Source organism: Mustela erminea, chromosome 13 (genome assembly GCF_009829155.1).
Source record: "Mustela erminea isolate mMusErm1 chromosome 13, mMusErm1.Pri, whole genome shotgun sequence".
Taxonomy (NCBI): domain Eukaryota; kingdom Metazoa; phylum Chordata; class Mammalia; order Carnivora; family Mustelidae; genus Mustela; species Mustela erminea.
Genome location: NC_045626.1, coordinates 44,279,382 through 44,305,085, shown reverse-complemented (window position 1 = coordinate 44,305,085; position 25,704 = coordinate 44,279,382). Strand labels below are relative to the sequence as shown.

General features: G+C 43.0%; 1 long non-coding RNA gene across 2 annotated transcripts in view; it reads left to right on the top strand.

Moving 5' to 3' along the window:
• The first annotated feature begins 1,762 nt into the window (after nt 1-1,762).
• LOC116571830 overlaps nt 1,763-25,704 on the top strand; it is a 38,699-nt gene continuing 14,757 nt past the window's right edge. For both annotated transcript variants that reach the window (XR_004278010.1, XR_004278009.1), the window contains exon 1: nt 1,763-1,825. This is a non-coding gene — a long non-coding RNA (uncharacterized LOC116571830). The remainder of the gene's footprint in view (nt 1,826-25,704) is intronic.

The following is a 25,704-nucleotide window of genomic DNA, read 5'->3' as shown; positions in this document are numbered from 1 at the left end:
GGCTTTGCCTTCCACTCTGGCCCCATTTCCATTCTTTCTATCACACTTTGTTGTTTTATGCATCAGGGAATTTCATAACTCCTGGCTCCTTCAGGCTCTACCTAGATTGCCTGCTGTGCATGACCAACTTGAAAGTACCATTTAACTGTCTTGAAGAAGGGTGTTCTTTTGTTGCCATACCCTGTGTCCCCTCCCTTGTCTCTGTCACCTCAAACTAAGTAACTCCCTCTATATTCCATATATCCCCATTGTCTATCAAAGCATGTACCACATCGTATCAGAAGCATTTATTTACGTCTCTTTCCTTTCCTGGACTGTAGGAATTCTGGGAGGTGGAGCCTGTTGCATTTGTTTTTGTAGCCCCGTCCCGTAACACGCTAGTACTGAGTACTGTGGAACTCATAGTTCCATATGCGTCAAGTGCATGGAAGTAAAGTTTAGGCAGTTGTTAGCATTTGTGTTCAAGTAGGCATATTTGATTTTAAACATGATGCTTGGTTAGGTCATAAAATGAAATGATCCTAACTTAGTAGGTGTTGGCCTTGTGGCATTTTGCAATCACCTGGAGAGCTTTGAAGGTATTGAAGGGAAGCTGGTCTCAGGGAGGAGGGACAGTTCTGTCTGGGAGCCATCCTGGAAGATCATCCTTGGTCCCACTTCCTGAGGTTCTGACCTAATTGAGCTGCAGTGTAGTGGGACATCAGGATTTAAAACAGTTCCCAAGGGGATGTTAATGTGTGCTGAGTTTGAGAGCCATGGTTCTCACTGAACCCACCATATAAAGGATAAATTTGAATACTTGGTGTCTCTCCTACATGCTTCATAACTTCTTTCTCTTTTTACTCCTTCAAATATAGAGACCAAATGTAGTTAGAGAATCAGGCCAAGTACTAGAAAAGCTTTTGGCCCTGGCCACACAGTAAAACTATTATTCAGGAAACTTAAAAAATACTGAAACTTAAAAAATACTTAAAAAAAAAAAAACCTTAAAAAATACTGAAGCCTACACCCATACCCTAGAGCTTAAGGAACTCATCAGCTTATCTACATAAGCCTCCACATGCCATCATCACTCTTTGGGGATGATGATATTTTGTCTTAAAGATGTAAGGAGAGAAGGAAGGAGAGAGAACAGGAAGGGGGAGACATTGAAAGGAGAAAAAATTACATATGACACTTAATGGGGATCTCAGCAATAATAAGTTGAGGTTCCATTCAGAGATACTAAAACAAGGGAAATTATGGGAAATTGCTTTTACATCATGCTTCTTAGCTACCGATACTTGCATTTGATAATAATTGTCATGATGTCAAGGGACAACCAAGACTCACTACTCTGTGCAGACAAAAAAATCCTCAGCCATTAGGGAATTTGGCTGGGGAAGAGGGACCTACTTAGATAAGATGTTATGGTGGCAGCTGACACTAGTAGTTTGTTGGTGAAGTCATGGCAGTGGTGCTGTATTCCCTGTCAGTATGAGCCACAGAATTCTTGATAGTTTCCTCTGAAGTAGGAGAGAAGGACAAACATCATCCTTTACACTTTGCTCTAAGAGAGACAGAGGAGATGTAGCTACTTGTGGATCTGGCTTCTATCCATCCATCTCCACCCCTCATTTATTGCACAAACACCAGAACACTTGAGAGCAGCAAATGAGACAGAGAGGCTGACTTTCACAACACAAATTTCAAAGAAGTAGTGCATAGGGCACAGAGTATTGCTTTTTAAAATAATAGACATAACAAGACCAAATGCAGATGTAAGCACTCCTCTGAATTTTGTATTTTCACCAGGCTCAGTTGTTGACGATAACATTTAGGAATGGTGAGTACATATGTGGCCATTTAAATCATGGAAAGCTAACGTGATGTATCTTTTTTAGGTGGAACCTACTGCTCTTGGTTTAAGAAGGTAGTTGGTTGCCATCTCCTGATGGCTTTGGAAAGTGTTTTGGACTCTGGTTTTCAAGTCAAATGTTTACTTTTCTAACAGTGCAATGAAGTCTTCCCATTCTCTTACATCTAGTAGATGTTTTACGTAGTCAAGTCATAGGGGTGCGCTTACTAAACTTGAATGAGTGTTATTTTTTTATACTTATGTTTGCTTATTTTCATGTTTAAACGTTGTGGTTGGTCATATCTAAGGTGGTCTTCAATAACCCCTGTCTCTTGATATTCACTGCCTTGTGTAATCTTCTCTCTCTGAGTAACTTGCTTCTATTGAATCCAGTATCTTGAGGGGATACTGCTTCTGTGATCAGATTATAAGAGGTTGTGAGTTCTATCTTGGTAGTATACACTCTTCCTTGCGGGCTTGCTGCAATGATTTGTCACATTTGGGAAGTCCACACAGCAAGGATCTGAGGGCGACCTTTAGCAAATAGCCACCTAGAAACAGAACCCCTCAGTCCAATAGCCCAGACAGGAATTCAGTGCTGCCAGCGACCACCTAAGTGAACTGAGAAGCAGATTCTTCCCCAATCGAGCTTTCAGATGAGACCCCAACCCTAGCTGGCTTCTTGACTGCAGCCTTCTGAGACATCCTGAGTTAGACAACCCAATTTAAGTTGTGCCCAGATTCCTGAACCACAAAAACCATGAGACAATGTGCATTAAGTGGCTAAGTTTGTGGCAATTTGTGACCTCATAGCAGATAACCGAAACAAACATTTTTTGAAAACATTGTGCTATCATATACAATACCCCCCTTTAAAATAATTTGAATATAGTTGATACACAATGTTACATTAGTTTCAAGTGTACAACTTAGTAATTTAACAAGTTTATATCATATATAATTCTTCCATTTTTACAGATATTTGGGTTTATTTTACCTCTATAAAAACATTGTATAATTCTAAAGAAGAGAAATGGTTTCTTATATGCCTTGGCAACATTCTTAAAGTATTTAACAAAGGATATGCATACAGTAAATGCCTGTTAAATACTTATTAAATGAATAAACAAAGGTATGTTTGTTTTTGATATTTTCTTTGTTTCTTTTCTTTTTTTTTGGTACCTTTTTTGATATTTTCAAAAAGTAACTTGGACTCACACCTTCTAATATTTGGCATCTGTGATTCTGCTATGTTTGGTTAGTTAAAAGATTCATGTTTATTTCTTCTCAGTTAATAAAGAAAAATTGATTTTTTCCCACAAAACATTAAAGTTATATTTTCTAGGAATTTGGAGAATGAGCTATGCTACATTTTGCAGGTTTAATGAAGAGCCAAGTTGGATATACCTTAGAGAATGGGATAAAATATATTTGGACTACAAATTCTGGGTCCTGATTATTTGTTTGTCTCGCCCACATTTTTCATACTACTCATTCCAAATGACCATCATTAAGCTGGTCACCTAAGCAGAAGATGCATTTGTAGCATGTTAAATCTTTAACTCCTCAAGTAGTAGAAGAATGTTCTAGTCCTTTTTTGGTGGGGGGGAGGGCTGTTGATATTTTTGTTAAGAAAGACATGAATCAATCATTCACTACTATAATCTAATGAACAAGAAAAAAATCTATGAAAATATAAACGTAAAGCCAATAAGTTCTAGTATAATTAATAACTAGTTTGCTTTTTTTCTCATCCCCCAGCCTTTTGGTGCATCTCTTTCAGATAGATATAGAGGCCCTGGAAGGTCATATTAAAGGTAGTTTTCCCATTGTTCTTTATAGAAAATAATCCTTGCCTCTATCTCTCCTTTCTTTATAGTGCAAGATGCTTTCATAAGATAACATCACTTTCCTGAATAGCTTCCCCATTCCTGTTCCATTGTAGTAGCATTTTGGGTTTGGACTTCCAACTTTATAGCTACTTGTGTTCTCACTCTGGCAGAAAGACATCCTCTCCCTCAGGCACCTTACTGTGTAACTCACTGCTTTGAACTACAGCCATATGGGTGTGTGATCAATCTGTCCTCCTCAAGAAATCCAACCAGGGCAGGCAAGGGAATCCATCTGGATCCTCTGTGGCTCTCTGGGAGGTGGGGGAGAGCCTGTCAAGACTGAGCAGGCAGTAATTGCTTCCAGGTGTCATCAGAGACCCTTCTTTAGTCTAGAAAGCTTAGGGCACCCTATCCTAAATCTTAGTGTCTGGCCAATTCTTTTCTGGTAGGTGAATGGGTGTAAAGTTAACGATGGTCCCAACCCTCGTAGGAGTATTTCCAATTCCAAACTATGTGTTCCTGTAAGCATGGCACAGGAACTACACGGACAGACAGACTCCCGAATTCCAGCAAGGCAGCTGGCAAATTCTTTTGTGAATTTGAGGGAACATGTGGGTTGGATGAGCCTCTGTTTCGGCAATATTGAAGCAACCACCAGTTCCTGGAGATGGCTGATGAAGGGATCCTTGTCAACCTGGAGAATGTTTGAGGAGTCTGTCTTTGATCTGCACTGTGCTGTATTTGTTATCGGTGACTTGGAGGAGATTGTTCAGGACATGTTGATCACCTTGACACACTGATTATGGGAAGCAGGATGAGATTAGCAAATCAACTGAATGACTGAATAAAAATCCAGAGATATTGAAACAGTGGGTGAGATCTAACAATATAGACTTCAACAGGGGTAAATGTGAAGTCCCACAGTTGCGCACAGCACACACACGCGTGCACGAGCGTGCGTGCACACACACACACACACACACACACACCCCAGTACTGGCTGTTCTTGTCTCCTGGATGAGGGAGGGTTGTGTTCGGAAGCTTGGACTTGAAGGTAGTGTTCATGGGTGGGGATGGGAGTGTAGAGGGCAGGGTGTCAATCCTGGAGATATGTTGAGTCAAAAGCTGGCTAGGCCCGTTGATAGGGTGACCTAAAGAGGTTAGCTTGCCGGGAGGGAGCATTTGGCTACCAAGCCAGCCAGATAGAGATCTAGGTCAGAGAAGTCTTGAAGAGGGTACAAGAAGGAGGTTGTAGGCAGAACCTGGGGCAGTTCCTGTGCTTTACTGTGTTTATCTGCTGCAATGGCCTTAGGCATAGGTGGGGAGGGAACTGTTAAAAGCACCATCCAGGTGTGGACAAGCATAAATATATTAAGGGGAAACTTTGTCTAGGAGTAGCACTAGGAAAAAGGCTCAGGGAACCAGGTTGAAAGAAAGCACCGGGCGAGTAAGATTGGAATGTGGTTGCCAAAAGAGCTCATTTGATCTCTGGCTGCATCCATAGATGTCAATAATATTTGCAATAACTCTTGGGGTGATATCATCTAGTGTGATGATCCACTACTGGGTGATACAGTTTATGAGGATAATTGACACACCAGAAGGTAGCCAAAAGAGAGATTTCACTCATTCATTCATTCACCAAATATTTATTGAACATCTATGAAATGCAGGTACTTTTCTAGACATTGGGGATTTAATCACAAATGAGACAGATAAGGTCTGGGCTCCCAGTATGCTAACATTCTAGTGGGAAGAGAAAGGCTGTGAAATAGTGCCCAAATACACAAGACAATTATATATGGGAATAAATCTTATGGAAAACAAAATGGGATGACATGCTGGAAAGTGATTTGATAAGGGAAAGGGGGAAATTTACTCATAGAGAGTGGTCAGAGAAAGCCTCTCTGAAGACCTGAACTGTAAAGGATGAGTAAGAGGCAAACATAGGAAGATCCAGAAAAAGAATTCTCCAGGTGGAAGGAGCAGCAAGTACAAAATTCCCAAGGTAGGAAAAAGTTCAGAGCCTAGATAGAGGGCCAGTATGTCTGGGAAGCAATGAGCAAGGATGAAAGTAGTAGGAAGTGAGGTCAAAAAGACAGGAAGGGTTGTTGGTAGTAAGGGGTTGCAAGCTCATCCCATTGTTTTATTATATTCAACTTTTGTGTTTACAGCGCTTACTATGTACCAGGTAATATTCTACGTGCTTCACAAATGCTTACTCATCAGTCTTCATGAAAATGATGGCGATTTGTAATTAAGTTACATTACAGTAAGAATGTTCTTACAACTCTTATTTCATTTGTAACATTAAAAAAAATCATATTAAATAGGACTTTTTAACATAGTGACTTTATAGACCTTGCATGTGAAACACAGAGAGATTAATGGATTCGCCCAAGGACCGTATCCTGTGCAATTTTCATTCTTGAGGCTGTATCATTTGAGTAATAATTGGTGAAATAGAATAGTTTAACCCAGAGAAGAGAAACCTTATAGACGGACACTGTGGCCATGTTTGAATATTTGACGGGCTCTGCTCAGTGAGGCACCATTCTTGAGCAGAGACCCTGTAGGTCATGTTTTCACACAGAGTCCGCTCTGATATTTGCCATTTGATCTTTTTTTCTTATTGTTATTCTTTTGCTTTATGAAAACCGCAGTGTAGGGGCGCCTAGGTGGCTCAGCCTCTTGAGCATCTGATTCTTGATTTTGGCTCAGGTCATGATCACAGGGTCATGAGATCGAGCCCCACATTGGGCTCCATGCTCAGCAAGGAGTCTGCTAGAGATTCTCTCCTTCCCCGGTTGTCCCTCCCCCCGCTTGAACATGTGTGCACGCTCTCTCTCTTAAATAAATAAATAAATAAGCAAAATCTTACAAAAACCCCAAACAAACCAACAAGCCTCAAGGTACTTGAAGAATGTTTTAAATTGTCCCAGTTTATGGTTTTCATCTGTAAATTAGGGAGGATGAAGTAGAGCATCAGCATATGTTGCTGTCGTGTATCTTTTCAGTGAACAAGTATTTTATCGAGTACCTCTAATGAGCAAGACTCTGTTTGCGGCTGGTGTAGAGAGATGAATGGAAATAGGTACAGTTCTTTTTCTTGATAAGTGAAGTCAGCTTATGCTCCCTGAGAGAGACAGGCAATAAATGATAAAAACAAATATCTATGTAATTTCAAGTTCTATTAAATGCTAAGGAAGCAGTGAATTAAGGCATTCTAGTTCATCCTGCAATTTGGTAGCTTTGAACAACCACAGTCATTGGTTTTGCTCATAGATGTGCCATTTGGGAGGGCTCAGTGGGAACAGCTTATCTCTGCTTCCCACAGCTTGACAAGGGGGGAAGGTCCACTTCCAAGGTGACTGACTCATAGTTGCTACAGCTAACTATTTGGGAACTCAGATGGGGTTGTGGCCAAGGGACTTCATTTCCTCTCTGCTTGATCCTGTCCTTGAGACTGCTTGGGCTTCCTCACAGCATGGTGGCTGGGTTCCAAGAAATGGTCAATCTTAAAAAGAGGAAGTCCAGGAATGGAAACAGAGTCAGGTTTGCTGTATACCAACGGTTAGGTGGTCAGGTCCACCTAGATTCAAGGGTATCTAGACCAGGAACGGTGCTAAGCCCAACTTGCGGTGGGAAGAATGTACAAAAGTTTAGTTGTCTTCTGTTCAGTGCAAGTTGTCATTTCATAAGTTTCTATTTTTAAATCCAGTGTCTCAGAGAGGTGTGTTGTTTTTGTTTGTTGGTTTTTTTTTCTTGTTTGTTTGTTTCACCAGCAATTTTTTTTCCCTACAACTAGGAAGTATTGACGTTGATTTGTAGCTGCTGGCTTAGGTGTGAGTAATGGTCTAACTTGTGAGGATTATGAACAGGTTATCATATTTCTCCTTGGGTTATTTTCTTAAAAAAAAAAAAACAACTTCTTCATTAAAAAATAAGAATAAAAGAGCAAGGTATCAAATATGAATCTTTTTGTAAGATTAAATTTGGATTCTTACATTAAAAAAACAAATCAATGGTTCCTTAATTGACCATTGTTTTGTCATCAGGTTCTGAATCTTATGGGGTTTTAATATGTCCTACACTATCATGACCATGCTGGGCTTCGTGTTCAGAGCCCTTCAAAGTGCTTACTGGACTATCGGTGGTTATCAAAGGCATATTAAGCAAGCCTAAGCTTCGTTTGCTTGGTTGTTAGGTAATGAACAGACTTCCTTTTTGGCTGTTTCTCTGCCGGTTCAGTTAGCCTCCCCCTGCTGGGTGAAGGTGGAAACACCTGATTTAATTCCATCTCTACCACTTCCTGTGGATCACTGGTAACTTTCCTTTCTGGGATTCAGTTTCTATAACCAGAAAACAGAGATAGCAACACTGACTTGAAAGGTGTTTTGGAAGATTTAATAAACTACCTTCAGTGAATCATCTGGGCACACAGTAAGTGCTCCATAAAAGTCAGTTTCCTTTCTCTGCTCCAGGCTCGGCCCCATTTGTGTCTTTCTTGCCTTGAGGCAAAGTTGTGGAGAGAACAAGAGCCTATTTTCAACAGTCCTCCAGGCGTCACCATCTCCTTCTTAATCCTTGACCAACTTTGAAACCTTTGGGGCTAAAACATGGTATTGCTGATTAAAAAAAAAAAAAAAAAAAAAAAAGATACGTATGCCTGCACACACACACACACACACACACACACACACTGTACATTTCTCTCTGCTCACGTAGCAGGGAAACTAAGTCTAGCTCATTGAGAACTTGTCTCTGAGTCCTGTTACAATGAAAACTAACTTCAAACCAATTTGAACAGAAATAGCAAATTTGGAAACACGCAGATTGTTTTGTCCACAAGAGCCAGCATTTCCTTCAATTTCTTCTTTTCACTGGTGAGCTCATCCTTGTCAGCCTTGCTTTCAACCCTGCCCAAGGGAAGGCATCAGAGGCAGCGGCCCCCTCCCTGATCAGACATGGACCCCGGCAGCCCCTTTCCCCAGACGTCTCAGAGCAGTAGAGTCTATCCATTCTGGAAGGTTTGTTTATTCTGTGAATAGATTCTGTTTGCAACTGGCAGATCAGGGGAGAGGGGAGAGGAAGGAATTACTTCGGATGGCTGGAGCGGAGAACTCATGAAGGGAAGGCTCCGGGGCTTTGCCAATGGGGCATCTGGCCGGAAAATCTGTGGATGAATCAGCACAAGGGGATGCTCCTATTACACAAAGAATTAAAATTGCATATTCTAGTGATCATTGCTGATCGGACCTTGGTAAGGGTGAAGGATCGCTGCGGAAGGAGGCTCACCCAGTGGTGGCTGAGATTTAGGAATCCTGAGACTTTGCACTGAGTCTTTTGAAAGCAAGAAGACCAGTCTCCAGACTTTAAAGTCAGCATCCAGACTTTCAAATCTTAGGCTATGTCCATGTGCTATTATAAATTGATGCCATTATAGGGACGTTAATACCCATCTTTTCTCCTAGAATCATGAAAAAGACTAGCCTTAATATGGAACTGGATATTAAAAGCAGTTTCTTATCCATGTATCCTAAAGCTATGAGTGACATCCATGATTAATTAGTGCAGGGGTGATTCCAGGAATGCTAATTGTCATTCCAGGGTGCAAAAATCACAACCTGGGTTGGTGGGTTCTTTCTTCCTTTCTTCCTTTTCCTCTTTCCCGCCTTCCTTCCTCTCTTCCTTTGTGTGACTGCGTATCGAAATCCGAGTATCACTTGCTCTCGAGGATTAGCATAGTTATGTCTGACAATTACAACTGCCAAATATTGTATATTTTTGTGTATCAAATGGCGATTCAAATGGCAGTTCTAAGATACATTTAAAGGCTGCAGACACATGTAAATACATTGTCACTACAGGTAACATAATTCCTGATGACTGTTTTTATTTACAGAAGTCTCTGTGGTCAAAAGACTTTATCACTTTAACTTTTTAGTAGTCTGTGAATACTAAGCTTTTTAAAAAAATTATTGTGGTAAATACAGGTAACACAATTGACCATTTTAACCATTTTGAAGCATACTTTTCTGCGGCATTAAAGCCGTCACAGTAGTATGCAGACACTCACCATCCATCCACCAAACTCTTCCATCTCTCCTCATTGAAATTCTGGATCCCTTAAACTCGAATTTCTCATTCCCTCCCCTCCCCCACACCTCAGCCCACAACCACCATTCTGCTTTCTGTCTCTGTGAATTTGATTAGATACCTTATGCAAGTGGAATTCTACAACACTTGTCCTTTTGTGACTGCTTATTTCATTTAGCATAATGTCCTCAAGGTTCATCCATGTCCTAGCATGGTTCAGAACATTTTTTTTTTTCTTTTTAGGGCTGAGTAATAGTCTATTGTATGTATATACCACATTTGTGTGCCCATCTGTTGAGGGTCCCTCCAGTTGCTTCCACCGTTTGGCTATTGTGAATAATAATAATTGTCTGCCAGGAGCATGGCCACACAGTGTGTACAGTCACGTAGACAGGTCCCCTCCTTGCTCATGTAACTTTCAGGTCTGTTCTTTTCACAGAAGAGTTAATGTTGGCCACCATCCTGGAGCGATATGTGTCTGTGTCTTGTTACATGAATGACCTACTGTTTGCAGGGTCTGGAGTCCGTGGCACACGGGGGTGTTGCGGTCCATCTCTGTTCCAGTCACTTTTATTTAGGAAACATACTTGAGAGGAATCCCTACCGTTAACAATTAAAGCTTGGAAACTGCCTCCTTGGGTTGGATTCGCTCAAAAAAGAAAAATGTGAAAAACGAGACAAACTTCAAACAAGCCCCGGTGTTCCCTGAGTCAGACACGTCTGTAAAGGTCGCTTCTGCCCATTCTGGGCCAGGCTACCTGCCGCCATTTGGACTGGGATTCAACTTCTCCATTGTTTAGAAGAGAAGGGCTCTGGCCACACTGACTTTATGACTCAGAGCATATGGCAATCCCTGGTACTGTTATAAAAGATTCAGACATCCCAGAATCGATTAAAAAAAAAAATCTGAATACCAGGATTCCTTTGAGATATTTACTCTTGGGCATTTGTGTCTGCGGATGCCCGGCCGCTCTGGAGAAGAGATGACACTTCCTCACGTAGCTCAGCTTCCCCAGGAGAGTGGGCTTCTTCTCCTCCTGCTGGTGAGACCTGGGAAATCTTTCCATCATTTTGAGAAGAAGCCAAATCATCCGTCTGTTGACCCTGTTGGGGCCTGTGGGGTTGTCTATTTTGTTTACTGTGACTTTGTATTTGCTTTTGACCTTCAGTAGGTCCTGGTGCCACAGCCAAAACCGAGATGTAGAAATTAAACACACAGTTGCAGAATGAAATGACAGAAAGACTTTAATCATTTCTGGGTATGACCAGGCCAACAATAACATGGCGCTTTGCTTATAGGGTGATGTTCTTTGGGTTCTTGGTACCTTATACAGTCATCTGTCATGTGTTATGATATGTGATATATAACATGTTATAACACACACAGCAAGTATTAGACACCCACTGTGCTTTTCTCCTAATCTCCACCCCTCCTCCAATTCCACCTCGGTGGCTTAAGGGACAGGCAGTGTGAACCAGGGCTGGTGGGGGCCCAGGAGTCCTTAGGCAGCACATCTGTGGGGACAAGGAGCAGTGTGGGGTGGAGGGATTCTGGAGGCGGAATTCGTGCCTGGCACAACAGAGCCCCTCGATATATGGTTATTGGAAGAATAAATGAGGGAAGGAGTAGCACCCCTGTGACCAGAGACACAAACAGGCCATCACTATCTATTATTAATTCCACTTCGCAGTTGGAGAGACTGAGTTATGGAGAGATTAACTGATTTACATGGGCTCAGCCAGCTAGCTACTTAACGTCAGGAACCAGACCAGACTTTATGTTTCCAGGCTCCGAGCCGAAAGTGTTTGCACTAGATTTATGCTCTTGCTGACCCGTTCCTGCTGATGGCCACTTTGATAAATCATCTCAATTAGAAGCAGATGTTATCATGGTACACATGGAGACATGTCTTCCCAAGGTTCCAAACGGTGAGTCGCTCCTCTACAGTTTCCCGTGTGTGTGCGCGCGGGGGGTGGTCTGTGTCTGTACAACCCTCACAAACACACAAATAAGCAGGCTATAAGCAGCAGCAAGAGAATGAGCACAAGGAGGCTAGCTGTGGTGGGGCAGCAGCTTTCAGGAGAAGGGAAGTATTAAGTCACATCATTTCCCTAGAGATCCCAGCTAGTCTTGCCTGGAAACTGAGCAGTAAAATGAAGAGCTTGGTTTGTTGTAGAGAGTAATTGGAAATGGCTCACGCAGCAATGGAAGTTTCTGGGAATCTCGATCTGGGAAACAATAATTGTAATAGGCCTTCGTGGCTTTATGACATCTGGTACTGACCGTGACATTCTGGGGCTCTTCATTTGCATGTGGAGATTCTCTTAAATCATTTCTTTTTCATTTTGTGTTCATATGGATTTTATTTACTCATAATAATCTCCTTTTTTTATTATAAACTTAATATATGTAAATTTTGCAAGAATTTGGGGGAAGATGTGTAAAGGTATAAAGATAAAATGGCTTGTAATTCATTACATGGAGATACCCATTGTTAACGTTCTGGAATATATACCCTTCTACCCTTTCATACATACGGACACATACATTTTGGTTGTACTGTCTGCTTTCCCTTTCTGCTTGAAGATATATTGTGAGAATTTTCCCATGCAATTAAATATTCTTCTAAAACACAGTTTTTTCAGGTGCCACAGTTTTCCACCCTATAGATACACCACATTTACTAAACCATTTCCTTCCCGTGGCATTTTAACCAACTTCTGACTTGCATCATTCATATACATGTGGAAAATACAGCATCCACGCTTATGTCTATAGACTGTTTGAGAAATACATTTATTTTGAGCAGTGGCGTATTTGATCTTAGTTTGGAATCGCTCTTTCCTCTTGGGAGCTTGGAATTAGAGCAAAAATGGGAAAAGAAACATGCTAATGACTGAAGTTGGGGCAAGTTATTGTTGGTTGAGCTGTAGGAGCTCCTTCTCTCCTCTCCCTCCTCCTCCCTCCTTCCTTGCCTCTCTCTGTCCTTTGCTTTGACGAATGGCTCCTATGTGTCGTGCACGGCGAAGCGTGGAGTAGTGAGAGGCAAGTTCTCGTCCCTGCTCTCATCAGTGCAGAGGCTGGCGGCTGAGGTGTGCCGCGCGGATTGTGCGGGGGAGAACGGAGACACTAGGTACCGGAGATTTTTAGCCTCGCAGGAAAGGTGAAGCAGGAGATTGCTGACATGCAGGGGTTTGAGGGCCCTGCTGAAGGGGGCATGGGTGCACGTGTAGGAGTATACACGTGTGTGTATATGCGTGCATGCATTTTAATGGGTGGCCTAGAGCACGTGGTGGTGGTGGGGTTTGCATGAGCTGATTCCCACCACTTAGGGACTTGGGAGAGCTTGGGTGGTGCTTCAATTCCCAGCTCATCCCTGAAAAGAGAAGAAAAAGATCATAAAGCTCCCACTTCGCAGACCCCAGAGCTTCTTTAAACATGGCAGGCTATTCTTGACCCTAGGCATTGCGTAACATGGCAGACTCTTACCTCCTAGGTCCATATATGTATCCACCGAATTGCAACCTCTTAGTCATAGACTGTCACTAAAAGAACAGGAGGATTGCCACCAGTGGCACCCCCTTCTCCTGCTTCTGTTCTCAGACCAGATTCTCTCCTCTCCTGAGAATGCTCCCTCCTGGGATGGAGGTGGCTGATGTCTAGACCAAACCGGATCACGTCCGGTCATGATTGTATCTCTGCCAGCAGAGAGTCGCAGGGACAGACTGGGTCTCAGGGCGTGGTCCGATCAGGCGGGCTGCACCTGCTGTTGCGGTCTGATCCTGGTGTCCTGGCTGGAATGCAGTTCTTCGGTGGGACCGACCTCTCCTTCACCTCCGTGCCCCAGCCCTGGGCTCCTCCCAGGGAATGACCAGACAAGCTTGCCATCCTCCCAATGCTGTCCTTCACCACAGTGGGGACTTCTCTAGTGTTGACTTCTTACTCCTAAGGTCTCAGCAAGGGCCCATTAAATAACAGAACAGGTGATAATCCGGGTAGAGTGACTTGGCTTAGTTAGACTTGGGGGGCAGAAACATTTCTGTGGTTGTGCCTCGAAATATCCAGTACAATGCCTTCTTTGATTCCCAGGGTCAAAGCAAACACGCCACATAAATGAGGAACCTGGCACCTAAACGTAAACACATTTAATCTATGAAGGGGGAAAACCGTGTTTTTAGCAAATTTTCCATAAACTAGTAAAGCAACTATTTTGAGACAGAGCTATATACATGTTAATAGAAAACTATTTTATTTATCTTTATGAATCTGAAAGTGGCTTAAAAGGATGCTTTTCTAAAACTATGATACACTGTGAGCTAACTTTCAAACTTCTGTTGAATATTTGAAAAAAACTAGGGCTTAGAGAATTTAAATAACTCGTTCAAGGTGACATAACCAGAAGTTCCAAAGATAAAACTCGAAATCGAAAGCATTCACGATTAATGTGCATCTTCCAAAGAAGACACTATTTCGCACAGACGAATATGTCACGTTATTTTATTGAATCCTCATCTTAACACTTTGGAATCTTATGCTCCTTTCATTAGCAGGGAAACTGAGGTACAAAGAGATCAAGAAAATCGTTCAACGCCCACGGTTATTATGTGGCAGATCAGGAATCCAGCCACAAGTCAGGACAGCTCCAGAGCCCAGGACATCTCAGGGCACTGGGATTTCTTGCAGAGGCTGCATGGTTTGAAATATTTCTCAAAACAAGCCTATTTCCCTCTCCATTAGTTTCTCAGACTTGAGGAATTCCTAGAAGTGGAAATTAATAGGGTTTGGTTAGGGAGGGAAGAAAGAAACGAGGAGAAACTTTGGTGGAGGCAGAGAAAAGAATATATTTTTTTTCCTCTAGCCCAATTTTCAAAGTGCTTTTGAATCACTTTTTTCTTTCACTCAAATTCAGAGCATGCTCCATTTATTTTCAGACCTGGCCAGCAACATTTTGCCACAGTAATTCATCTTTTCATAATCTTCACCAAAGATCCCCAATTGCGTTGGCATGGTGTTTCAAGTAGGAGGCAGGCCAGCCTACAGTTCTCTCTCTCTGGCAAGGGTGGGAGGCGGTTGGGTGCTGTTCTCCCGAAGGACAGAAAAATGAAGCCATAGGAGCTCTGACATGGTAGAAGATCTGGAAAAGTAGGACACCCCGGAGGTATTTGGCATATAACGACGTTGAATTAGATCCCAAATGAAGCAAAATCCAAGCAGCCTGGCCTCACACCGGAGACGGAGGAGTCAGCTTGGAGCTGACAAAGCCCAGGCTATGGAGGGGCTTAATGACAGGAAAGGAAATGAAGACATTCCTGAGCTCTCCAGCCTTCTTTTCCCCAGACTCAAAGATGCTCTTTCGAATTTCAGGCAAGGCAGAAAGGAAGGCATATGCTGTCTCCTCAGGCCTCTCTCCACAGGTCATTTTGACCCTGCCTGGGGTCCATGCGCCCTTAAAGGAAATCCTAAAGAAAATCTCTCCTCCGGCAAAATACATGTGTATGCAGAGCGTGTAGACGGGCCTTCTGGAAACAAGGACGCCTTGAAGGAGAAGTTTTGTTCAGAATGCCCGAAAAGCTCTTGGCCACGAGACCTGAGAGAGAGAGAATCTGTGTGTGTGAGCAAAGTCCTTGCCAGCTGATTGCTGTGGGGAATGGTGAGTGCTTCCTGGCCCAGAACAGAATCATCCAGCCAGCTCTGGCAGGGCTGGCCAAGGTTTTTTTGGGAGTTTGCATTCTTCAGGCAGGCAACGTAATTGGCACCTGAGCAACAAAGCAGTCCCTCGTGGGATGCTACAACTATCATTTCTCTGATGCATGCCTTTCTATGTGCAGGTTGCCCCAAATGCAATAAGCAAACAACACAAGCAAACAAACAATAGAACAATAATGCTGAGGAAGCACGTGACTGTTTTATAAACACATGTGCGTGTGCACGCACACCCAGCCACCTTGGAACAACAGTCCCAACAACTAATATTTTAATAACTTCTTTTTTTAAAGATTTATGTATTTATTTATGTCAGAGAGAGAAGAGAGAAAGGGAGAGTGCAAGGGAGAAGCAGACTTCCCGCCGAGCAGAGAGCCCGACACCATCCCAGAACCCCTGAGACCATGACCTGAGCCAAAGGCAGATGCCTAACTGACTGAGCCACCCAGACACCCCAGGAACTTCTTAAGATGGCTCTTGCATTCAGGAGTATTTTTACCTTTGACTGATCCCATTTGGAAATTACTCTTTGTAGAAACCCATGACTCTCAGCCCAGAAGTATCAGGGACCTCACATTTAGAGGTTTGGATTTAATTGTTCTGGAGCCAGTCTGGGGCTTGGGCTTTTTTTTTTTTTTTTTAAGATTTTATTTATTTACTTGACAGAGAGCACAAGTAGGCAGAGAGGCAGGCAGAGAAAGAGGAAGAAGCAGGCTCCCTGCTAAGCAGAGATTCCCAATGCGGGGCTCAATCCCAGGACCTTGAGATCATGACCTGAGTCTAAGGCAGAGGCTTTAACCCACAGAGCCACCCAGGAGCCTGGCTTGGATGTTCTTTACCGGTTCCTAGAATGGCCCTGACCGTCAGGTGGGGGTGAGCACTCCTGACCCTGTGGGGCTGCACTATGGATCGTCCCTCACCGGCTTCATGGCCCGTTCCTGCTCTATCCAGAGAAGACGATGACAGCGGAAGTCTGAGTTTAAGCCAGTTTGTAATACACTCTTAATAATGTATTTCAAGTCGATTTCTTGTGCATTTTACTGTAATGCCATTTAGATACGGGAAATCTTTTTGACCTATTGATTTTGGGGAGCACGTCTCCAGAAGGGCTACAATGTTCCCACGTGTCAGGTGACCATAATCTTACCAGACTCTACCAGCACCCCCCCACCCCCGCCACATCTGCAGAAACATGCCTCTCAGGAGGCTCACATCTAAGAGAACACATCAGCATCTTTTTGCTCCCCTGTAAAAGGGGGAAAAACCATATATGATCAATGTTCAGATGGATTTCACACTCCATCAGATAGTCTAGTCCAGTGGTCATTAATTAGCCTTTTTATGTTACCATGATTGCATTGTGCTTCCTGTATTTTAACTGAGAAAGTGAAAGTCTGTGGGTAACTTGGCTGGAGTTGTCCTGGTTGTTCGTTTGGACCAGGCTGTTCATTGACAGGTCCAGACTTCAGTGAATGCATTTCTCTCCCATAGGATGGCTTTCTGCGGAAGCCTCGGGAGATATGCTTTTTGACGTAAAGGATTGAGAAAAACTGAGAAAACCCGAAATGTTTTTAGATCTCAGTGAACTATTGCCAGCTCATTTGTAATATCCCAGGAGTCTGAACAAAAAGAATTTTACAAAGCTATGTTGCATAATATAGTAGAGCCCCATGTTTTAAAAGGATATGTGCATGAGATACAGAATATATATTATATAAAGCATAATAAAAATACTTATAACGGCCTTTAATAGGATTAGTAAGGAGATGATCACATTTAATGTATTATCTGAGTCCTATGGAGGTCTTACAACCTAAAAAAAAATCAGTACACATTTCTCCTAAGGCATCTTAAGAAATACTTAGAGTACAGTTTGGGTCTTTCAACCTAGGTAAGCAGCCGTTAATTTTATCTTAATGTTTTGTTTTATTTTCGAATATTTAAAGATTAGCCATGAAAAAGCCTTCCTCCTAGCTCTCTCCCCCACCTCCCCAGTTCCTGGTGTAAATGGTGCTACCAGTCTCTTGAACAGAGATCTTTTATTGATGCTGTATTTAAGTAGAACTGGAGGAATAGGTAGATTATTCTTTCAGGAAATAAAGTTTTTACAGAAAAAGGAGGAAGAAAGTGGCATCATTTTTGCATATGAAATACAGCAATATTTATTGGAAAGTTACTTTTCCAAATCAGCCTCTACCCTTAGCTGCACTAGCACAGTGTCTTCGCAGTAAACTCCAGAGAAATATTTACTTATTTAATTAGCTGTTGATGGAAAGCACCTGTGAGCCTCTTCTGTTTTCCTATCCTGGGTGAGGCTAGGTGATGAGGCAAGTTGGACCTCCTTCCCTCTGATGTCGCTGCTTCTGGTGGCCAGCCCATTACCTCCCCCTAGCTTGGCTTGGAGACTCTGCAGGTCCGCGCCTGCCCCTTCCCCCGTGGGTGAGCCATTCGGATGGGCTGTTCAGGTGGCTCTTCGGGTGCCTCGGAGCCCCGGGTCATATCGGTGCTCCTGGGAAACTTGGAGCACTTTCTCTTGAGATGTGGGGCAGGAGAGGGCTGAGGCGCTTCTCCTGCTGTGTGAAGAGTTGCCTCCTACTTTCCCAGCAGGAAAGAAAGCCCAGGTGGGGCGAGGAAGCAGTTTTTCCGGGTACTGCTGCATGTCAAATAGGGCTTCCTATTGTTTTGTTTACCTTCTCAGCTAATTCTATGATTTTTAGTTCCAGGAGGGTTTGGCCGGGTGACAAATATTCCAGGTGACTGGGAAAGAGCATAGCAAGGAGAAACAGCACAGGGCTCTGGTTGGACCAGTACAATTTTGACTTTTATTCTCTATGATCTTTTCCCTCTTTGATATCCTTATTTTCAAAAAAACCCAGAAGAATATGTGAAACGGGCTCTACTGGACAGGTTGAAGCTAAGAAAGCAGTTTCCTTAGCAACTGCAGCCATATGAAAGGCTGGCAAGTCTTCCTTGTCTCATTTTTCATTTCATTTTCTGTGGTTCCTGAAAGGAGGTCAGATGCTCTGTGTTAAGTTCACGTTGCGGTTTTGCTTGTGGTACCTTCTGTCTCAGAGCTGGGGAAGGCAGATCACTGTGCGAGTTACCGACTGCTTTTGTTTATTTCAGTTAGAAACGAGCACATCGACGCAGTCACATCTGACAGTCAGCTTTCAAAGAATCCCAGCATATTCGTTTTATTTGTGAGTGCCTCAGAAAGGAAAGTGTAAAAGCAAAGGACAGTCTCGGCCACGCACGTAGTTGCGGTTCATTCGTCTTTAATGAGAGCTCTTCTGATTTCAAAGTCATATCTGACTATTTTTTGGTAATGGCAAATAACACCTTGCTTTTTTTTTTTTTAATTCAGATTAGACCTCCACTAATAGGATTCCTTTCCTAAAATTGTATGCAAGATCTGAAATTGAAGTTTATGGTCAATTTCAAGATTCCCAGTTCAATTCAACAATATTTATTGCATCTCTGATTCACTAAGAACTGCAGGGGATAAGCAGATGTGATAAGATGGTCTGTGCCCTCAAGGAGTTTCAAATTTAGTAGTGGGAATAAGACAAATACGGTGTAATTACAACTACAAGGAAGAAAGTGATAAATGGTACAACGCAGTGGTTATCGACCTTGACTGCATATTGGAATCACCTGGGGAGCTATAAAACCACCGGAGGTTCTTCCCCAGAGGTTCCGATTTAATCGATCTGGGGAGCAGCCTGGGGATGGGAATTTCAGAAAAGCTTTTCAGGGGAGTCAAAGGCACAGTCAAGGTTAAGAACCACGGGCAAAGAGCATCCAAGAAATGTCCAAGACACCCTTCGGGTTCTTCAGGATCGGAGAAGGCTGACTTTCAGGCGGCTTTGCCGAGGGGGTGGGATTCCAGGAGGCAAAAGAATTTGAGAGTGAAAGGAGGTGTTGGAGAGGAGGAAGAGCACGAGAAAAGCCACAGACGTGTGAAACTGCGGGGTGGGGATTCGGGATCCGTGAGCAGACCACCTCCACGCAAGCTGGAGTATGGAGTGTCCGGGAGAAGATAAAGCTAGGAGGCAGATTGAGAGAGGCTGAGGTGGGGTAAGGTGTGAACAAGGCGGGCTGAGCTGGAGGCGGGACCCGGTTCAAGTTGAGTGGGTCTGTTTTTAGCCAGGCCTCGAGATCCTTGGGGTTTGAGTCTACTGTGGTTGGGAGGAGTCAAGCAGAAAACAAGAACATGAGCTTATTATAGGACAGGACAATAAATTCAACACCTGACCAAATCCTCCCCTTGGAGATAATTCCGTTAAGCTCCTTTGTTTTCCAGTTGAGGAGGCCTGAAGGAACTGACCTTTGATGGTTCCATGACCCGTTAGTGGGCTGCTACAGCTCCCAGGTCAGTGCGGCGCCCAGGTGGGGATGTCCAGCGGGCAGTTTACAAGCGGGGCCGAGGCTGAGGAGAGAGGTCAGGGAAAGACGCGTAATTCTGAGAATAATTTTCAGTGAAGTAATTAGGGCTTGAGGGCAGGGAGGAATATGAAAGGGAAAAGGAGAGTGATATTGACATGAAAAGAGGGGAATTTGAAACCAACAAGAGGGGCATAGAATTGGCATCAGAGAACTAGGAGAATCAGAATTCAGTCGTATAGACCCCAAGGAGAGTCCCACAGGAGGAGGGAGTCTCCCTGCAGAACGGCCCCCTGGTGGGGGTGTGTGTGAGCATAATGGCTGAGGAGACACCCCCGGGGGGTGTGGCTCGTCTGTAACCTGTGCCTCCTCCTGGTACTGATGGTGTAGTCGCCTGGTGCCTCAGGAATGAAGGGCAAGCTCTCCTCCTGAGCCGGGCAGTTCCTCTCTAGGTCTTGCTTTTTAGTTGTGTTTCAGCTGTCAACACACAAAATAATCGTAGTGGAAAAGAGACTGATTTGTTTTCTGAAGAGGAAAAAAAAAAGCCTCCAATTCTAAAATTTTAAGGAAGTTCAATGGGGGAAAAAATGACATTCCGTAATATGACCTTGAAAAAAAGAAAACAAAGAGCTTACAAATAAATAAGGCCATAAGTAGTCATCATTCCATTGTTTAATCTGAGTCCTTTACAGAGGAATGCCGATGCATAGTGGGGTTGAACAGGCAGGTAGATATGTATCCTGTGTGATATTACAGAGGGGGAGCGAGGACGAATGAGGTGTTGCGGACGCGGGGTGGGGGGGCGGGGGAGGTGGTGGGGTGGAAGGAAAAGACTCCGTAGTTTCCGTTTGGGGAGGGGAGGCACTATGCTTCAAGCTGTTCAGTGACTCTGCTTCACAGTGAGAATCCCCAAAGGCATCACACCTTCCAGAAACCCCCTTGGCTGTCCAGAAAGAGGGAGTTAATGAACAGGGACAGACGCTACCAGCAAAAGAAGAAATGCTTTATTTATTATTCACTAATCTCTAGGTCCCCATGCTACTCAGAATTAACAAGCTTTCTGGAATAATGGTTTAATACCTCTTGGTTTGACATAGCTGTGCTTACCCGAGGATGCACAGTGTCTCTCTGAGGTCCAGGGAGGAGCCATGTAATAGAGCCCCTCCCCCCCCACTCTTCTAGCCTGTGGAGGTCTTCGAGTACCACCTCCTGACCCCAATGTCAGAATTAACTCATAGCATCCCTGACAAAGGTTGCCTTTGTCAACCTGTCCACCAAATGTTTCTAGTGATGGAGAGCTCATCACCCAATAAGGTAGCCCATTCTATGAACTTAAAAACTTTGGAAAGTTTATCCATGTGTTAAATTCTCCTTTCTACAGCATCTGTCTTGTATCTGGTCCTGGGTTTTATCTCTTTTAGAGTCCATCATGCCCCTCAAGCTCTTTCTCTATTAACTATCAAATTTGTATTCTATTACTGGACTCAACATTTTCACGTGCTTTGTGCAATGAAAAGAGAAAATAAAAACCTGAAAAAAAGTCATAGCTTATGTATTCAAGCTAAAATTCTTTGGTGTGATATCTGGGTCCATCTGAGGCCCTCCATCCCTTGAAAAAGTCCTTGAAGTCAACACAACATTGGTAATTTTGAGGCTGCTCTTAGTAGTTTTCCTGAATTGAATAATCTATCATGTGTCTTTGACAAATGTCTTTCTACACAGGGACTTCCTTTGCTGTGTGCTGATCTGTTGAGTAGGGCCTTTCTGGGGCGTGAAGGCAAAGGCATCGCTTTTTTTTTTTCTTTTTTCCCCTGGTGAGCTTGACTGATGTCTTAGTTCTCAGAATATATAACACACATCATTACAGAAGTCTGTTTGCATTCAACTCTCAGAAACATTTTTTCATCATTGTCCTAGACATTGGCCCATGCTAAAGATTTTTTGAAGATAGCAAAGCACTATAGCAATCACAAGCAACTATTCAGTAAATTCCTGCTGAGTCGTCTTGAGTGGAATCTGCTTCAGCTTCCCCTCTTCTCCCTAAATTGACGTTTTCCTTGGGAGTATGGGTGACATTTCTAGTCCCTAACCAAGACAGGTGTCTTTGGATATGTTCTACTTCTGTGAAGTGTGGGTGGATTCTGTTAGCCCTTCTTTGCAAGACTAGGTCAAGAATTCAGTTAGCTATGCATTTTTTTTTTTGAAAATTGATGAAGTCAAAGAGAGAAGATAGTATACTCAGCTAATCAGGGCCAGTCGAATCAGGAATCTATGCTAGCGTGTTCCACAGAGAAGCAGAAATCCCTATAGCCCCATATCTCCAATATCCAAAACACTTACCTTTTTTAAATCTGGGTTCTTCAGAGTCTTTAGGACACCTGGATGACTGTTTTCAGTCACATTCGCTCATTAGGGAATTAATGTTGTTATTTTTTTTTTTTGTCTACAGTGACCAAGACATATGCAAATAAGTTGCAAATGACTTTTGTTCATGCATAGTTATTCAGGGTATTTTTCCTGATTCTTCTTACATAAGTTTAAATACAGTGTGACTTGACATGAGATCACATTTAAATGAAGCACGGTTTGTTTTATTTCCACAAATGCCCTTAGCACATCCAGCTCAATTACCTTCACCCCGACGGGCAGTTCGTGCTCCTGCCATTTGGCCGCTGTGGATTCATGCCTTGTGCTTGGGTTCCTGGGCACCCGCTGCATTGGTAAGTCCCTCTCTGTCCCTTCTTTGTAACCAATCTGTCAATCTACGTAGTGATTGTTCCTCTTGGCCTGTTTAGTAGGCGTTTATGTACATTAACAGTGGAAGGTTTTGTGTACAAATAAAATTTGACGTTTTTCAAGAGTTCGGTTGACATTTATTGGGTACTTTAGTGTCTCCTCTGTAAATTGGAGAGCTGTTAATTTTACTGGAAGGCCAATCCTTGGAAACGAAGCCAATGGCAAAGCACCTCTCTTGCCCTCCTTAACCGTTCCATTGAGGCATAACTTTTCCTGCCATTTTCATGAAAGGACAGTTTGTCGATCTAGTAGCGGTCTAGACGCCAGGGTATTGGGAGGGGTGAGCAGAAGAAAAGAGTGCAAAAGCAGTGAGCAGGTAATTTAGGTGGAAGGTGTCTGGAATGTGTCATTGTGTAAGAGTTAGGTTTGGAAAGCAATCTGACGTTTTTAGATAAATTAAAATGCTTTATCTATCAAATTTCGTGGGGGACACTTCTCACTTCTGGTGGGGTGGGACACATTGTAGGATCCGGATATTCTTGAATCTTCACATGTCGACTCAGATGGCTTTTGGTGAGAGGCAAAGGCCATCTTTCAAGGCCTATTGTCAATGTCATTTTTCCATAAGGTGTTCTCAGATTCCTCCAAAGATGGATCCTTCTCTCTCTGTGGATCTCTGAGGACATTCAGTGCCTCGTTTTGCCTCCGATGTTGTTCCTCATTCCTCCTCACGTCCCTTGCTGAACTGTGGGCCCCCTGAGGGTGGGGCTGCCCTTGCTGGACCGTGTGTCACCTGCTACACGTGTGCAGAGGGCACTCTCCAAATGCGCAGTTGAGTTGTAAAGACAGGAATTGAAAGGGTGAGAGAGAAAGCAGGCGGGCTTTGAAAGCCTCTTACATTTCAAGAGCTGGGGATGCACTCCAGAGGCCACCCCGGGCAAGGAGCTGGCCTTGTGTCAGGATGTGTGGAAGCTGCCTTTTTGGTGGAGGGGATGGCGGTGAAACCCCGCGAGGGCATTCTTTGGTGGATGTCTTCTCAGAATCCTCAGTGCTCTTGGGCACAGCGAAGCTCCGACGAAGAGGGTAACTCTGTCGGGTCATTAACAAACATTTAACCTCAAAGTGCTGGGGTAAGGAGGGAGAAGGCCTGGAGGATGAGGCCAGCTCCGGGTACCAGGAAAATAGGTCAGGATGCCGAGCGGCATCTTGCCTGTCTGAGGACTGTGACACCCTTGTCTGGGCGAAATCTCCCAGAGGTAGTAGGTGACATTTTCTCTCCTCCTTTATTTTCTGAACACTTTCAATGGCACTGAGCTCTAGAGTTCACCAAAAAAAGGTTAATTTTTTTTTTAAATTTTAGTTCCAGTAGAATTAACAGACAGTGTTATATTAGTTTTAGGTGTACAATACAGTGACTCAACACTTCCATACATCACAAGTGCACCCCTTAACCCCCAACCCCCTATTTCATCTACTTCACCCATCCCCCGACTCCCCTTCCTTCTGGAAGCCATCAGTTTGTTCTCTATACTTAAGAGTCTCTTTGGCGTGCTTGGGTGGCTAGTCTGTTGGGCGTCCCTCTGTTGGTTTCAGCTCAGGTCATGACCTCAGGGTCATGAGATCAAGCCCTGTGTTGGGCTCTACGTTCAGCATGCATGTTTGCTTGAGATTCTTTAAAAAAAAAAAAAAAAAGAGGAAAAAAAGAAGAAAAAAAGAGCCTGCTTCTTGGTTTCTCTCTCTCTCTCTTTCTTTTTTTTCCTTCTGGTTCTTTGTTTTGTTTCTTAAATTCCATATATGGATGAAATGATACGGGATTTGTCGTGCTCTGACTGACTTAGTTAACTTAGCATGAATCTCTAGCTGCATCCCTATCATTGCAAATGGCAAGATCTCATTCTTTTATGTGGCTCGGTAATATTGCACTGTGGATATCTACCACATCTTCATTCATTTATCAGTGGACACTTGGACTGCTTCTATAATTTGGCTATTGTAAATAAAGCTGCAATAAACACAGGGGTGCTTGTGTCTCTTTGAATGAGCGGTTTTGTATTCTTTGGGTAAATATCCAGTAGTGTGGCACCTAGATTATAGAGTAGTTCTATTTTTAACTTTTTGAGGAACCTCCATACTGTTTTCCACAGCGGCTACACCAGTTTGCATTCCCACCAACGGTGCACAAGGGTTCCTTTTTCTCCACATCCTGGCCAACACCTGCTGTTTTTTGTCTTGTGGATTTTGGCTATTGTGACACATACGAGGTGATACCTCATCGTAGTTCAGTAAAGGGGTTTTTATCTCCCTCATCTCTGGGCTTAGTTCAGGGCGTGGCACGGAGTATGTGCTCCGGATGCTCACTTCCAGGTGCCTGCCTCAGGTGAGTGAGGTAGACATGTTTTCCTTAAGTTGGTGAAACTTTGTAATAGAACCAAATGGAGTCCATAACATTTTAGTATGTATATTCACATAAATCCTAAAGACTCTAAGCATTGTAGTTTTAAAAAATGCCAACTGTTAAGATGATCACTTATTAGTAATTTCACTTAAATTTAATAAAGGATAAGGTATAATGTGGAATACAAAAAATATGCTGGAGAGTTGCCTTTCCAAATACAAATACCTTCTTAGTCCCACGTTTCCCATTCTAAATACTTTTTTTTTTTTTTACATAAAAAATATAATATCCGCCAAACACATGCTGTTTGCAAACTAGTAAGTACAAATAAGTGGAAATATTCTCCTTTTCCTAACTCTCAATATCATCTTTTGGGCTCAGATGTTTCATAGTCACTCTGATAGGTAAAATCAGTCTAACCTATTTTAACTTGTGTGCAGTTTTGGAAATCTATACCATGTGCATAAGAACCTGGTTGTATTTAGCTGGGCTGACATTTCCATTGTCAAGTACAGTAACCAAAGCCAAGTTGTGACAGCATTTCTTGATACTTCTCTTAGGGACTATGTATCTATTTGTTTACTTATTTAATGTGACATTTCTTTCAGCAGCTACTCCTTCCATTTCTGGCCGTAATACGAAATCCTTCTTTTGTACATTGCGTAATACGTAAGAAAAGGAAAAAGAAATCCCAAATCCATTTCTTGGGTATCTTAAC